The sequence below is a fragment of the Myotis yumanensis genome, unplaced genomic scaffold (genome assembly GCF_028538775.1).
Source record: "Myotis yumanensis isolate MYYU_CA2020_CCGP unplaced genomic scaffold, mMyoYum1.0.hap1 SCAF_4, whole genome shotgun sequence".
NCBI lineage: Eukaryota > Metazoa > Chordata > Mammalia > Chiroptera > Vespertilionidae > Myotis > Myotis yumanensis.
The window spans coordinates 64359398-64375838 of record NW_027223755.1 but is presented as its reverse complement, the minus strand read 5'-3'; the positions used below and the strand labels follow the sequence as shown (position 1 = coordinate 64375838).

Sequence of the window (16441 nt, the reverse complement as noted above, 5' to 3'; positions counted from 1 at the left end):
CTAAGAACAATGCATTTTAATTCCCAGCAGTTTGCCTTGGCAGTATTAGAAATTTATTTTCTGTTATGTTACCACAGGTTTATTCAAATTTCCCTACACCGAGTCATAACCTGATAAGTAAGATTTACAGTGTTTTACCTTAACTCAAATATTGAATTATAATATCTTCACCAATGACATTTAGATAGAGGTGATTCAGAAGGGAGGGTGTAGACTCTCTGACTTTCCTTATTTATTTTATGACCATTAAAATACAAAACAAATTTAGGTGTTCACCCAGATATAACCTTTCTGGGGAAACTGGGGTCTTGCTGCAGACCTTTAGTTGAAATCCTCATTTTCAGTCAGGTCCCCCCAATCCTATTTTTCCAGGTGGTGGCTGCTATTGCTTTCGGCTGACACTACAATTCCAAGGCATCTGATTTTCCCAATTCCACATGGAGGAAACCGGAAATGTGACACTATTTATTCTGGTGGATAGTACCACAGTGTACATCAAATCTGATCATTCTTTTCTTAGTATTTACCATTCATGCCAACATGGGCACCTGGAGAAAAATATCCATGGACTCTAATCATTACTAATACCCAACCAGACCCTTGCAAATATTTGTGAGTGGAGGCCAGGCTATTGTTATACCTCTCTGAGGAAGAAATCAAACTATTCTACTTTAGAAATTGAAAAAAAAATCAGTGGGTTGAAATATATAATAATGATTAGTATGAACTAACCTTAGGTCAGACTCCAGTGAATTTGTTGACCCAAGAATGAGTTGGGGCAAATGCTGCCTAGTATAATCCAGCTTTGCCTGCAAAACTTGAGCCTAGTGCAGAATCTTTGCCAGATTCCCAGTGGCTTCTCATAATGGACCAAGCAGGCTGAATGATGAAAACCTTGTGATTGTGGAAAATAAGTGTACCATATTTAGTGATGGTGAAGAATCTGTATTAATTAAGGTTAGATTTAGTTGCAAATAAAGAAAATTCTAAATAACCAGGAGTTTATTTCCCTGGAAGTCTGGATGCAAGGAGTACAGGACTAGTAGAGTAGTACCATGTTAATCAGAAACCTTGGTTCTTTCAATCTTGCTACCCTGGCCTTTCTTGACATGCTGCATATGGCCCCAGATGGCAGCTGAAGCACTAGGCATCATATTAATATTTGGTTAAGGAGACCCTAGAAGTTTCACACACATTTCCACTTTCATTTTATTGGCCAAATGTTAGTTACATGGCTAAATCTAGCTGCAAGGGAAGATTGGAAATATATATAGATATATTTTATATATAAATATGTATAGATCTATTTTATCAACTGTTTAACTGAGATCCGCTCTTCAATTCCTAAGAAATAAAGGCAGAAGAAATGTTCAGAGTCTGTTAGAAATATCTATCTCAAATGATATGAAAGAAATCTGTCACATCCAAGAGTTTGATCATTTTATTTTTAATTCTTATAATACAAACTAAATTTCTTCGATCTTCACTCAAGAAATTTAAAAAAGGGGTCACATTAAAAATAATAACTCTTAGGTATCAGTCCAGAATCTTCTACAATGCTTTTGTATTCCCAGTGGTCTCCAGAAAGAATACTTTTTTGTGCTCTTAAATAAATCTAGTTAGTTTCCATGGAAGGATTGGAAATATATTCTATCAAGTGTTCAATCAAGATTCATACTTCAATTTCTAAGAAATAAAGGGGAAGTGAGTCAAGCAGGATTATCTATGTCAGATAATACAAAAATATTCTGTGTCTTCTTATGCTCATGTGCCCAACATTCTGCTTATTGTTCCAACTCCTGCTGCAGCTCATGGGCATCAGACCTGTCTGGTCCTGTGCCTGTTTGAATTAGCTATAGTTGTGTAATATTACACACACATACACAATACTTGAAAGTAAGTTGCAGGCATCATGGCCATTTATTCTTAAATACTTCAATGAGTATTTCCTCTGATTAAAAACATTATCCTACAGCCCTGGTCTGTGTGGCTCAGTTAATTGAACATTGTTCCATGCACCAAGAGGTTGCCAGTTCAATTCTCAATCAAGGCACATACCTGGGTTATGAGCTCTCTCCATCCCCAATAGGGGGCATTTAGGAGGCAGCTGATTAATGTCTCTCTGATCGATGTTTCTCTGTCCCTCTCCTTTCCCACTCTCTAAAAAGTCAGTGAAAAGATATTTTAAAAATAAATAAATAAAAATATTACCCTTCATAACCATAGTGCAATTACCAACTTTAGTATATTTATCATTGACACAATAACTTAATTAAATGTGCCTTCTAGATTCTGGTGGTGTGGATTTACTCTAAATTTTAATTTATAACCAAATTATTCACCTTTGGATTTCCCTTCCCCAGGATTTCTAATGATTCAGATTTTTCCTCAGTCCCCTGGGTCTTCAGTTTTGTAAATGGATATATATTCCTTTCCAGTATTAAAAAAATGTTTTTAGAGAGAGAAGAAATATTAAAAAAAGAAAATTTATATTACTTTATAAGACAAACAATAGTATGAGCTAAAACCAGAGAAAATGTTTTATAGAAGACTTGATAAGAGTTATATTTTATACATTTTTTGTATGATGATACTCAAATATTTATAAACCTTTAATATCTTAACAGAGTAAACAGTCTATTTAATCCCATATTTCTTTACATTAAGCAACCCTTTCTTTTCATAGATCAGTGTTTTTAAAAAACCTTTTCCTAGAACCTCCTGGGAAGCCTATAAAAAGATTTAATCAGCAAATTTTGAGTGCTTAAATGTGTGCCAGATGTGGCTGTGTGAAAAAGAAAACTGGAAAAGCTTTGGGCCAAGAAAGGAATAACAAGGTATTTATTTGGAATGCTTTCTCTGGCTGCCATGTTGAGAATATTCAATATGGGAGCAAGGTGGGATGAAGGGAGACCAATCCCAAAGTCTCTTTCTTTACACAAGCCAAGTAAGAGACGGTAGTGACTTGGATGAAGGTTAAAATAATTGACAGATGGGAAGTGAACAGATACTGGATTTATTTTGATGATGGAGTCAATAGAATTTGCTATTTGATTGGATCTGAGGTATGAGATTAAAAAGCAAGTTTGGCAGTGACACCAAGATTTTGGCCTGAGTAACTTTTCTCCATATTTTAACAATTCGAATGGACAAATACTAGGTAAATAGGATGCTCTGATTGCCTGACAGCCAAGTTTTTCATGATATGGTTAAAGGTGTAAAAATATTTTCTACTAAAATATACTTTTATAAACCCCAACAAGCAAAAACAAACAACCTAATTAAAAAATGAACCAAAGATCTCAACATATACTGTAACAAAGAAGATGTACAGATGGCAAGTATGCATAGGAAACCATGCTCCACATCATATGTCACTAGGAAAATGCAAATTAAAACAATGATGAGATACCAATATACACCTATTAGAATGGCCAAAATCCAGAACACTGACAATACCAAATGTTGGTGAGGATGACTTATAACAGGAAGTTCCATTTGTTGCTGGTGGGAATGCAAAATGGTACAGCCACTTTGGAAGACAAGTTTGGTGGTTTCTTACAAATCTGAACACTCTTACTGTGTAATCCAGCAGTCACGTGATTTGATATTTACCCAAAGGAGTTTAAAACTTATGTTCACATGAAAACCTATTCCCTGATGTTTATAGCAACTTTATAACTGCCAAAACTTGGGAGCAACCAAGATGTTCTTCAGTAGGTGAATGGATAAACTGTGGTACATCCAGGCAATGGAATATTATTCAACACTGAAAGAGAGTGAGATGTCAAGTCATGATAAGACATGAGGGAACATTAAACATTATGAAGTGAACGAAGTCAATCTGAAAAGGTTACATACTGTATCATTCCAACTATCTAACATTGTAGGAAAGGCAAAGCTATGGGCACAGTGAAAAGATCAATGGTTACAGGGAGTTGGGGTGGGGCGAAAGGAATCAATAAACAGAGCACAGCGATTTTTATTTAATCTTTTGATATCATAAAATGATGGATGCATGTCATTATACATTTGTTCAAACCCATAAAGTGTACAACACCAAAAGTGAACCCTAATGTAGACTGTTTTCTGGGTGATTATGATATGTCAATATATGTTCATTAGTTTAACATATTATCATTCTGGTGGGGGATGTTGATAATTAGGGAGGCTATGCATGTGTAGGGGTAAGATGCTTTCCTCAAAATTTTGCTGTAAATCTAAAAATTATCTTTAAAAGTCTTAAATAAACACACAACCCCTAAAACCTGCAAATATGAGTAGATTATTCTTGAGACTCAGTTTTTTTGGGGGATGGGAGGTTTAAATATCATTGTTCATAAGCTTCCTTATAGTATAGGAATCTTTGCTCCCTGAGTCTTCATATCCAAATTCTGCTCTACACTTCTAGTGATGGAGAATTCAGCATTGAATAGTTTGAAATGTTAAGAAATTCTGTCTTTTGTTCCAGGAAAAATTTACTTGTTCATCATTCTGCCTCTGCAGCCATGTAGACTAAGTCTATGTTTTCTGTCAACATAACAACATTTGAATATTTGAACATAATTATACAGCTTCTAAAGTTTCCCTTCTCCAATGCCTTTAGGGGACCCTTTCTTCTGTATTTGTGATAGGCCAGGAGAGTATGTCTAGGTTTTATTGAATAGACTTTGTATTTTGACCTTTTAGTTTTTTCTCTCTGGAGAATTTTCCAGTTTTACTTTCAGATTTCTATATTGACTGATTGGACAGTAGTCAAAGTAAACATTGGCTCTTGAAATCATATTTAATAAGGCTTTACTCATTTCCCTTATTTTGAAGGTATTTATGAGTTCAGGGTGAATAAAACTTGTTTTTGAACCTGAATGAAAGGATATTGTATTATGTTGCACATTTATTTTCCTCTTGTGTCTTTCTTTTCCTATTTCTTTTAAAAAAATATATTTTATTAATATTTTTACAAAGAGGAAGGAAGAGGGATAGAGAATTAGAAATATCGATGAGAGAGAAACATCGATCAGCTGCCTCCTGCACACCCCCTACTGGGGATCTGCCTGCAACCAAGGTGCATGCCCTTGACTGGAATTGAATCCGGGACCCTTCAGTCCACAGGCCGAAGATCTATTCATTGAGCCAAACCAGCTAGGGCATCTTTTCCCATTTCTTATTCATAATTATCTTCCTTTTCTTCTTTTCTAAATATATAACAGAGATATGTAAAGCCTTAATGCCCTATTCAACAAATACACTTATCTTCAGGATTAAGAACAATTGTTGTTGAACTTTGAGGATTTGGTTGGGTTGAAGGAAAGTTAATATGAATTTATAGTTTGACAAAAGGTAATGAAATCTGAAGTTTCATAAACAGAGGCAAAGTGACTTGAAATAAAGACGTAACTGTATCTTTCTAGCTGCTGGCTAGACACATCTGAAGTGTGTGCAGTTTGCTATGATGCTTCTTGTGCCAGGCAGACAGAGTGTGGATAGGAGACAGCTCAACTATATTTTGGCCCCTCTCATCACCATCACTGGTGTAAACCATAGTAAAAAGTGAATTGGAGGAGGTCTGGCAACCTCCCCACTTTCTTCACACATGCTTCTCAAGGAAACCATCCCAAGGATATAGAGAATCAGGACAGTTGCTGGGGTCACTCTGAGCTACTTGTCCCAGGCCTGTTACCTGAGTGTGCTGTCCCACTCCTTGTTTACTACAGGAGTTTGGGCTTTGTCTTGGTCTAGCCCAGTGATGGCGAACCTATGACACGTGTGTCAGAGGCGACACGCGAACTCATTATTTTGGTTGATTTTTCTTTGTTAAATGGCATTTAAGTATATAAAATAAATATCAAAAATATGGTTGCAAATATAAAAAAATTTCTATATGTGACATGGCATCAGAGTTAAGTTAGGGTTTTTCAAAATGCTGACACCCCGAGTTCAAAAGGTTCCCCATCACTGGTCTAGCCATTGGAACCTACTGTCAGTATATCATCTTTATGTAGGGAAGAGTGTATGTGCCTTCTAGAGACAAAAATTTTTCATATTTAAAAAACATGAATTTTCAGATGTCTTGAACAGGAATCATCTTGAGGCAACACCATTGCCCTTCACACTTGAGCATGGTGACTATGATGCATTACCTTGGCAGGTCAGTTGAGGGAGACCAAGGGAAGAGAGGACAAGCCCTGGGGTGCAGTCCAATTCAGACAGTTCTCTCTGCCATGATATACCTAGACATTTTCTCTTGGGAATACTTACCTGGCCTCCTATCTTATCAAAATAGACTCATTCAAAATCCCTCTCTGTTGAAATATTCTTTTCTGTTGGGTCCCTACATTAGCATTATTGAGTTACGGTTAAAAGGACCTTAAAGAGGGAATAGGTGGGAGGAATATCAGCTAAGTAACAGGCTGATTGGGGAGATTTTTATGTCATTAGAATCATATCATGTTACCAACTGCTTACATTTTTTAAAACATTCCTTTTGATTGGAAACTTATTTCTCACTGCAAATTCCTCTTTACACTATACACTATTTTCCTTTAGATGGAAAATGTCTTTTATAAAGGGGAAAGTAATAAAAGTGAGCAAAAGTGGCCCTGTGTTATCTCTGGCCTATATTTATTATCTTTAAGTACACAGCTTTGTAGACAATTTATCTAGGAAAAGTAGAAGAAAAGTTAGGTGTCCTCAACCTGAGAATAAAAGTATGAAATTTTATTATTTCATGAAAATATCTTTTGTTCTACTTCCTATGCACTAGGTAATAAAATAAGACCCACCTCCCACTGAAAACATGGGTCCCCCAGCATTGATTTCTAAAGATCCAGTCTGTTTCCTTCTCTGCTCTGAGCCCTGAAAGCCTGACCCCTATGGATGGCATCACTAGACTTCTTTACTCTCTGGCTTCTGCTCAGGTTTGAATGATGGGAGATATAGGTAAGATACATCTTATGCTGTGGATAGAGATATAGGTAAGATGCATCTTGTACTGTGGATGGAGATATAGGTAAGATGCATCTTGTACTGTGGATGGAGATATAGGTAAGATGCATCTTGTACTGTGGATGGAGATATAGGTAAGATGCATCTTGTACTGTGGATGGAGATATAGGTAAGATGCATCTTGTACTGTGGAGCCTTTCCTGGCTCCAACTCTTACTAGCTCTAGTAATATCCTCTGCTTGCCCTCAGGCCTACAAGATATAGCAGATTCCCACTGGTGAAACTTCCTGGGTGTCGATGTGTCTGGTAATAAGCTCTCTTCATTTAAACTCTTGGAGCAGGTCATTTGTTTCCTGTTGGCACTTTATAGCATGGGCTCAATAAAAGTTTAGGTAAATCTTGAATCAATTTATTCTGCACCTATTGATTAGGCACCTTCTATTTGAAATGTCTTAGGCAGTGGGGTGATGGATACCAGTTAGTTCTCTTAGACCAGGGATCCTCAAACTATGGCCCACGGGCCACATGCAAATACAAATATTGTATTTGTTCCCGTTTTGTTTTTTAACTTCAAAATAAGATATGTGCAGTGTGCATAGGAATTTGTTCATAGTTTTTTTTTAAACTATAGTCCGGCCCTCCAACGGTCTGAGGGACAGTGAACTGGCCCCCTGTTTAAAAAGTTTGAGGACCCCTGTCTTAGATAATGGGGGGATGGACACCAGTTAGGAGTGGCATTTGTCAAGGAGGGCAGCAGGCTAACTATAGTGTAGTCCTTCATATTCTGTTGGAGATAAAACTTTTGAGCTTGAAGGACCACTGGTCTGAAGTCCCAAGTCATTGACTGTGCTCTGACCGTGAGACCTGTAACTGCTGCTGAATGAGCTCTTCCATCTGTAAATGTTTCCCTAGGCAAATAGCTGTCCTGCCACTTTAAGTGTGAAGGATATGACCATGTATTTGTATATACTTATGAATGTGTATAGTGGGATGAGAGTATGAAGAACAAAGAATAAACCAACACCTCGAATTCTTTTTTAAAAAACCCATTTCCTTTCTATTGATGAGGTGTATCTGTAGACAGAGTAGAAGGGACCTATGTTTATTTGGAAAACTTAGAATTTGATGAATAGAAAGTACCTAACCTCTGAATTAGGTAGATCTGAAGTGGAACATAGGCACCTAGAGGGGCAGGGAAAGGGAGTGCAGCAGTTTTCTCTAAGGACAAGGAATAAGAGCAATTAAAATGCTGACTAACTGAACCCCAGCTCTGCCACTTACTAATTACATAGCCTCTGGCAATTCATTTAACCTTATCACCCTCAGCATTCTTCCCTGTTTGTGGGGGCAATTCCACATAAGTATATTGTAGAGTTGTTGAGATATGTAGAGCATTTTTCATGCACTAATTGCTTAAATAATTATAGCTGCTATTATTGTACTAACATAACAACAGCAATAGATAATTCCATCATTGTGTGAAAATCACAGAGTGCATTTACTCAAACCTAGATGGTGTAGCCTACTATACACCTAGGGTATATGTTACACCTGTTGCTCCTAGGCTATTAACCTGTACAGCATGTTAATGTACTGAACACTGTGGACACTTTTACACAATGAAATACATTTGTAATTACCTAAAGGTAGAAAAGGTAGAGTAAAATTATGTTATAAAAAATAAAAAATGGTTCACCTGTGCAGGGCAGTTACCATAAATGGAGCCTACAAGACTGGGAGTGGCTCTGGGTGAGTTAGTGAGTGAGTAGTGAGTGACATTACAGGCCCAAGACATTACTCCATACTACTGTAGACTTAATAAATACTATACACTTAGTCTACACTAAATGTATAAAATAACGAGATTAAATCAAGCATAAGATAAAAAGATACAATCAAAGAGACATGGTAAGCATGAGATATATGAGGCTGCTGCCGGTGTAACATGGCATATTGTTTATAGCAAACTTTTATTTAAATTTAAATTCTTTATTTTTTAAAGTATTACATATGTCTCCCCCCCCACCCCATTGACCTGCCCCCGGCTGCTCCCAACCCCCCAGCACATGCTCTCACTCCCCCTACTATCTGTATCCATTGATTGCACTCATATGCATGCACACAAGTCCCCCTACCCCACTCTCCGCCTTCCCTCTTAGTTAGGTTGGACGATCTGTTCGATGCTTCGTTGTCTCCAGTTCTATTTTTGTTCATCAATTTATGTTGTTTATTATATTCCACAAAAGAGTGAGATCATGTGATATTTATCTTTCTCTGACTGGCTTATTTCACTTAGCATAATGCTCTCCAGGTCTATCCATGCTGTTGCAAATGGTAAGAGTTCCCTTTTTTTATAGCAGCGTAGTATTCCATTGTATAGATGTACCACCATTTTTAATCCACTCATCTGCTGATGGGCACATAGGCTGTTTCCAAATCTTAGCTATTGTAAATTGTGCTGCTATGAACATAGGGGTGTATATATCCTTTCTGATTGGTGATTCTGCTTTCTTGGGATATATTCCTAGAAGTGGGATTACAGGGTCAAATGAGAGTGCCATTTTTAATTTTTTGAGGAAATGCCATACTGTTTCTACAGTGGCTTCAGCAGTCTGCATTCCCACCAGCAGTGCACGAGGGTTCCTTTTTCTCCGGATCATTGCCAGCACTTGTTGTTTGTTGATGTTAGCCATTCTGACAGGTGTGAGATGGTACCTCATTGTTGTTTTGATTTGCATCTCTTGGATGATTAGTGACTTTGAGTATGTTTTCATATGTCTCTTGGCCGTCTGTAGGTCCTCTTTCAAAAAATGTCTATTTAGGTCCTTTGCCCACTTTTTGATTGGATTGTTTATCTTCCTTTTGTTAAGTTGTATGAGTTCCCTGTAAATTTGGAAGCAAACTTTTTTTTATAAGTAGAGAGTACCCTTTAAAATAATGATAAGAAATATAGTGTAGTAAATACGTAAACCAGTAACATAGTCGTTTAGTATCAGTATCAATTTCTATGTTACTGTACATAGTTATATGTGCTATACTTTTATATAGCTAGTAGGAAGTAGGCTTGTTTGCACCAGCATCACCACAAACAAATAAGTAATTTTTGTGCAAGAAGTTATAATGGCTATGATGTGACTAGGATAGAGATTTTTCAGCACCATTATAATTTTATGGGACCACCATCATATATGCGGTCCATGTTGATGGAAACGTCATTATGCAATGCATGCCTGTACAGCATATTCTCTTGCCTATCAACACACTCTCCCACCTCTTCTTTTCCATTAATACACTTCTATACTTTTTTTTCCTATTAGCTAATGTACTATTAGCTCCTCTATCTATTCTTAAGTGTTATGAGTTTGGGACTATGGCTTTTAAAGTAGTTCTTCTGGAAGCTCTCATCAAATTTACAAACTAATAATGTCTCTTAGCTTTTGCATTCTGCAGAGCATTTGTGTTTGCTAGGCTATATTAATATTTATCTTTTGGAAAATCAGCATGCCTTGGTAAGGAGGCAAGAAGCCAAGTGCTAGATACAAGCCTTTGAAATGAGGAAAAAGAATAAAGGTCAGGTCCTGAGGATGTTGATCTGGAGTTAAATCTTGTTCATAAATGGCCTCTGTAAACACATCTTTGGCCAGCGGTCACTGACCTCTTCAGGATTTGGTCTTGTGAGACGATTCTCTGGTCATTAGTTCAGCAGACTGTGTATTCCTACTTACAGAAATCATACAACAACCGTATTTATTTATCACATATCCCAAGTCTTTAAATAAGTACTAAGTAGCTGTACTCAATTTAGTAAGGTCACTGTGACATTACCCAGGTTTAATAAGAAGAAAAAGATTTATACCAATTTAACAACACTTAAGGAGCTTTTTATTTACAGGACATTGATTTAAGACTGTATTTACTGAGGTCTGGCATTCTGTAACTAAGGCCAGGACTGTGCCCTAAACTGTGCAGAATGAATTGAAGAACACACTATCTTCCCTTGACCAAGACTATCTCATCGCCCGCCAAGTCTGCATGAATCTGCCTTGTGGCCTCCAATGATTAGAGTCATTCTTTTTAGTGAAAACAAACCAGAATATTTTATCAAGCAATTGCTATATGCTGAGTCCTTCACTGGGTGTGAATAAGTAATAAAAATATACAAAAGATTCAAGTCATGTCATCAAGTAAGTTGTCAGTGTGATGTAAGGCATTTTCTTGGAACAGTTTCCATTCTTTTGGCTGCAGTGGTTAAACCAAACTAAAATTAGCTTCTGCCAAAATAAAAATAGAACAATTTGTTGGCTAATTTACATGAACCATGGGAATGACAGAAGTTGTCTTGGGGCTCAAAAGTTTCTCTCATCTGTCTATGTTTTCTGAGTTGAAATCACGCTTGGATGGCCTTTCCTTTGTATCTGGAATTGTGGCCCTCAGCCACACAACAATTTATTACCAAAAAGGATAGTATTCTTTCTTTAGTTCTGATTTGTAATAGTCATAGGACTCTGATGGACCTAGCTTAGCTCAAGTGGTTGGTGGCGGTATAGGATAAAAGCCTGTCTCTGGAACTACTGAGATGGGGAGCAAGAGAAGTTTACTCAAACATCTGGGGACTTATAATACAATATATACCGACCAGCCTCTTCTAAGTCCTCATAAATTATTGCTCTTTGTCAGGTTTTGGAAAGTGATCAAGGCAGACACTAAAATTAATGGAGAAAATTTGCAGAATTATATCCATTAGCTCTTAGCTAATTTACTAATTTGCAACACCATCAAAGGCCATGGTGTCTGAAGAGAAAGTTGTTTTCTGTACTAATATCCTTTAATAATTGATTTCTTTACTGATGAGGTAGATATTTTAAGGTTTGTTTTAATCTTAGGTGCAAAATGCCGTACCTGATAAGAGTGATGCACACGGTATTCCAGCATGCCTGCTGGAATTAGCCAGGAGGCAGCTTTTGTTAATTAAAAAAAACACACATTACAAACCTGAAACATAATTCATTTCTAATAAGGAATGTTTAAGAAAACTGGTTTAAAATTATCTGAGTATTCTTCTTATAAAAAATCACAAGCTTTGACAACCATCTTTCAGAACCACCTGAAATCTAACTGAATGGAAGTCCTACCATGAGGGTTTTACAGAAGCCACAGCAAACCTGGTGATGGACAGAATTTATTTACAAAAGACATGGCAGTTATTGAGGTAGAAGTTGCAACCATCAGCTACTGAATCCAAGCAGGCAGACCATTTATTTCAGAAACTTCAGGCCTTTGAAGGACAGTAGGTTTCAGTTGCTGAATTTTTCTAGCAGTGAACTCAAAGTGTCATTGACAAATGTCTCAATACTTTTGCCAACTCTACACTAACCTATCCTGTCCCCCCAGAAAGTTATACCACAACCACAGTACGGGTCCCACCATGTAATCTTATGGTTGATATCCAGATTAGGTGCGTGGAAGGTGAGGAGACTAAAGTCAATTGAACTGCCATGGCCAGCAAACCAGCCAGACTATCAGATGGTTGAAAGGGAACAAGGAGCTCAAAAGTAAATTGGAGGCGGAAGAGTGGTCAGACCTATTCCCTGTGACTATTCAGCTGATACTGAAGATGCACAAGGATGGGGTCCCCGTGATCTGTCAGATGGAGCACCCTGTCATCACCAGGAACTTGCAGATCCATCTGGAAGTATAGCACACGCCTCCAGTGCATATTCAGATGACTCACCATCTACAAGGCTTAACACAGGAAGGGGGATGCACTTGAGTTAACATGTAAAGCCATCTGGAAGGCCCAGTAAATTCTGAAGGCCAAGGTTGGCAGAAGGTCATGAGCAGAAATGTCACAACACAGAGATGTGCATTCTCAACTCATTGTCCTGTCTTCTGTCCCCTAATGTAAAGAATGAAATATTTCCCAGGGAATAAAAGAATATTCAGTGGAATAAACATTTTTAAAAAGCAAGGTTTCCTCCTTTTAGGTGCCAGGAGGCTGGTCCAAGACCTCTCCCCACTCCTGCTCTCTTGTGCAGCCTGGCCCCCACAGCAGCTTCCTAGGAGTGGGTGAGAAATGGGGTTAAGACACTCAGGAGAGGCCCAGCTCCACCCCAGGTCAGCCCAAGGGCAGAGCAGAGCAGTTGGGCAGCCAGGAAGCAGCAGGGAGTGGCAGTAGATATTATGGAAGAATTGCAAAGCTTGGACCCATGATGGCAGGAATTATTAGAGGTCAGGTTTACTGGAGATGGTGTTAGTAAGGGGGCACTCAGTAGTCTTCGAACCAGAGCTTGTGCAGCGTGGGGTCTGTGAGTGATAAAGTAGAGGCTTCTAAGAAATAACAGGATGACCAGTGAACCAGAAAAGAAAATCAGAACCGTATGAAATTAGCCAAGGGAGAGACACTGCTAGGGAACATAAAATTAGTGGTTGCTTTAAGTTTGCTGGGAGAAGTGGGCCAGGAGCCAGCCCTGGCAGAAGTGTTCCCCCAGTTGCACGATCCTCACAGCACCATTCCTTATCCAATCCCTTACCAGGTGAGTAGAAGAGCCCCTCTATGGTTTAGATGGCAGTGCTGCAAAGGAGGTATCGGAGGAGCAGTCTGCTCTGCCAACCCTGATGTCAGTGGTGCTAGCAAAACCTTGGCTCCACACAGAGCAGCTGACACGGAGGGTGGTTGGCCTCTGCTTCACTTTGGTTTCAGCTCAGCAAAACAGTCCCTCTTCTACAGGATCTGGTAACAGAGCATTTCTGCAGCTCCAGAAACAGATCTCCACCCAGCAGACACAGACCCAGTCTGACCTCACAAGAAAAAAATATCTGTACTAGGAAACAGTAAGAATTCTGACTTAGAGAAGAAGGAGGGAAGAACAGATGATTTGTTAAGAGCCAATTGTAATCTGAGACCACAGATTGATGAATAGCAAAAAATGCTAGAGAAATACAAAGAATGATTAAATGGATGTGTGACAATGAGCAAGAAACTCCTGAAAAAGTCAAAATAAGAGAAGATGACATGTAGAGATCAGAGCATGCAAGACTGCTTGGCATTGTGGCAAGCTACCACTGTCTGACATGGGGCTTCTTTCACTGAACAATGGACAGTGGGTTATGTTTGTTTTTCAGAACCTTATCAAGCAACAGGTAGGATAAATTTACAGAGGAAGAGATAGAAAGACAATGGAAAATGTTAGCAAAGCAGAAACCTCCTGCCTTGGGACAGGCCCCTTCAGTAACCAAAGAGCAGAAAGCAAGACCAAGGGAGCTGAAAATGAAATGTTAGCATTAGCAGAACACCATGAACAAGAAGAAATCTTCCAACTCAGATTAGATGATCCTCTTATAAAGGGGGAAGCAGAGATCCACGTAGGGCTAGAAAGGGTTAGAAATCTATATATCATAGATCTAAAAAAACACCCCAAACCATATTGAAGATAATTCACAATTTAAAGATCATCCAATGTGAAATGACAGATATTTGTTATTACATCTTTTGGGTGGAGGATGTTTCAGTAATTTTTACAAGGCATTTAATCTAACAGAACAAATATATGTATGTGTGAAAATTCACTAGTTAAATAAAAACTGGAGAGATGAGACGTATCACAAGCTATGTAGGGAATACCAGAGTCACAAAGACCTAGATCATTCCAGAATAGTTAAGCTGTATAATTACTTTTCACTGGACATTGATTTGTTTTGTACAGTATGGGAATACTGTGACGGAAATGATCTGGACTTCTACCTGAAACAGTACAAATTAATGGCAGAGAAAGAGGCCCAAGGCATTATCATGCAGGTTGTGAGTGTTTTAGATGAAATAAAAACTCCCATCAGACACTATGACATCAAACCAGGTAATATTCTTTTAGTAAATGGTAGAGCTTATAGAGAGATAAAAATCACAGATTTTGGACTTTCCAAGATCAAGAATGATGATAGCTACAGTTTAGTGGATGGCATGGATGTAACATCACAAGATGCAGGTACTTACTGGTATTGACCACCAGAGTGTTTTGTAGTTGAGAAAGAACCATCAAAGATCTAAAAGTTGACCTCTGGTCAGTGGGTATGATCTTCTGCCGGTGTCTTTTTTTTTTTTTTTATATATTTTATTGAATTTTTACAGAGAGGAAGGGAGAGAGACAGAGAGACAGAAACATCGATGAGAGAGAAACATCGATCAGCTGCCTCCTGCACATCTCCCACTGGGGATGTGCCCGCAACCAAGGTACATGCCCTTGACCGGAATCGAACCTGGGACCCCTCAGTCCGCAGGCCGACGCTCCATCCACTGAGCCAAACCGGCCCCTTCTGCCGGTGTCTTTATGGAAGGAAGCCTTTTGGTCATGGCAGGTCTCCAGCTAGACATTCTATAATACCATTCTTAAAGCTACTGAAGTGAAATTTCTGCCAATGCCAGTAGTAACACCTACAGCAAAAGCATTTACCTGAGAATGTTTGGCCTACCAAGAGGAGGACCACGTTGATGTCCAGCAGCTAGCCTCACATCCAAAAGTCAGTCACCATTAGTAGCCCTGCTGAAGCTGCTATCACCTCAACCTCTGGGGCATCCAACAACAGTTCTTCAAATTGAGACCCTCTCCTAGACCACCAACTGCCCAACATGCACAAAGTTGACTGATGGCATCCAAAGCAGGTTTGGAGCACAGTGAATATGAATAGATCTCATGAAACCTCTACCAGGTGCTTTGATTTTCTTCCCCATCTATAGAGCATGCCAGCATGATTCTCATTGAGGAGAAACATTGGACAGCTGTGACAGGCCTTGTAGGAAAAGGTTCCTCCCAAGGTTTGGGCATCGATGGCTACTGCATATGGCTGCTCTGAGCAAATAAAATTAAAAAGAGAAACTGGTTCCATGTACTGTGAACTGGAAAACATGCAGGGTCATGGAGGTCCCTGATGCGGTGCTTCAGATAAAGAATGTGGATTTGAAAATACAGACGGGGCTAGTCCAGTGTCTATATTTAAACTGGTTCTTATTTTTTAATAAAGTTGAGGTAACATTTCCACAAAAGCTTCACTGGGGATGATGATTGACTTTAGAGCAGGGGTCCTCAAACTTTTTAAACAGGGGGCCAGTTCACTGTCCCTCAGACCATTGGAAGGCCGGACTATAGTTTAAAAAAAACTATGAACAAATTCCTATGCACACTGCACATATCTTATTTTGAAGTAAAAAAACAAAACGGGAACAAATACAATATTTGTATTTGCATGTGGCCCACAGGCCGTAGTTTGAGGACCCCCTGCTTTAGAGGAAAAAAGTTGCTGTTGCCTGTTAAAGACACTAGCATTTGTGTTTTATCTCTAAACAATTTCAATTTTTAAAAATATGCAGTTTCCTCCCCCGCCCCATTATATTTGTGAAAAAATATGTTTGGTCATAAAGTGAAACCCATATTAGCAAGTACAGGGCAATGTTCATTCTAATCAGATGCAACTTTCTTCTCTGTCTGGTCTCCTGTGTGCAATT

General features: G+C 38.6%; 2 pseudogenes; both read left to right on the top strand.

The window, feature by feature from the left end:
- The first annotated feature begins 11835 nt into the window (after positions 1-11835).
- Positions 11836-12782, top strand: LOC139008383 (cell adhesion molecule 1 pseudogene; annotated as a pseudogene).
- Positions 12783-13122: 340 nt separating this feature from the next.
- Positions 13123-15538, top strand: LOC139008131 (serine/threonine-protein kinase tousled-like 2; annotated as a pseudogene).
- The last annotated feature ends 903 nt before the right edge of the window (positions 15539-16441 follow it).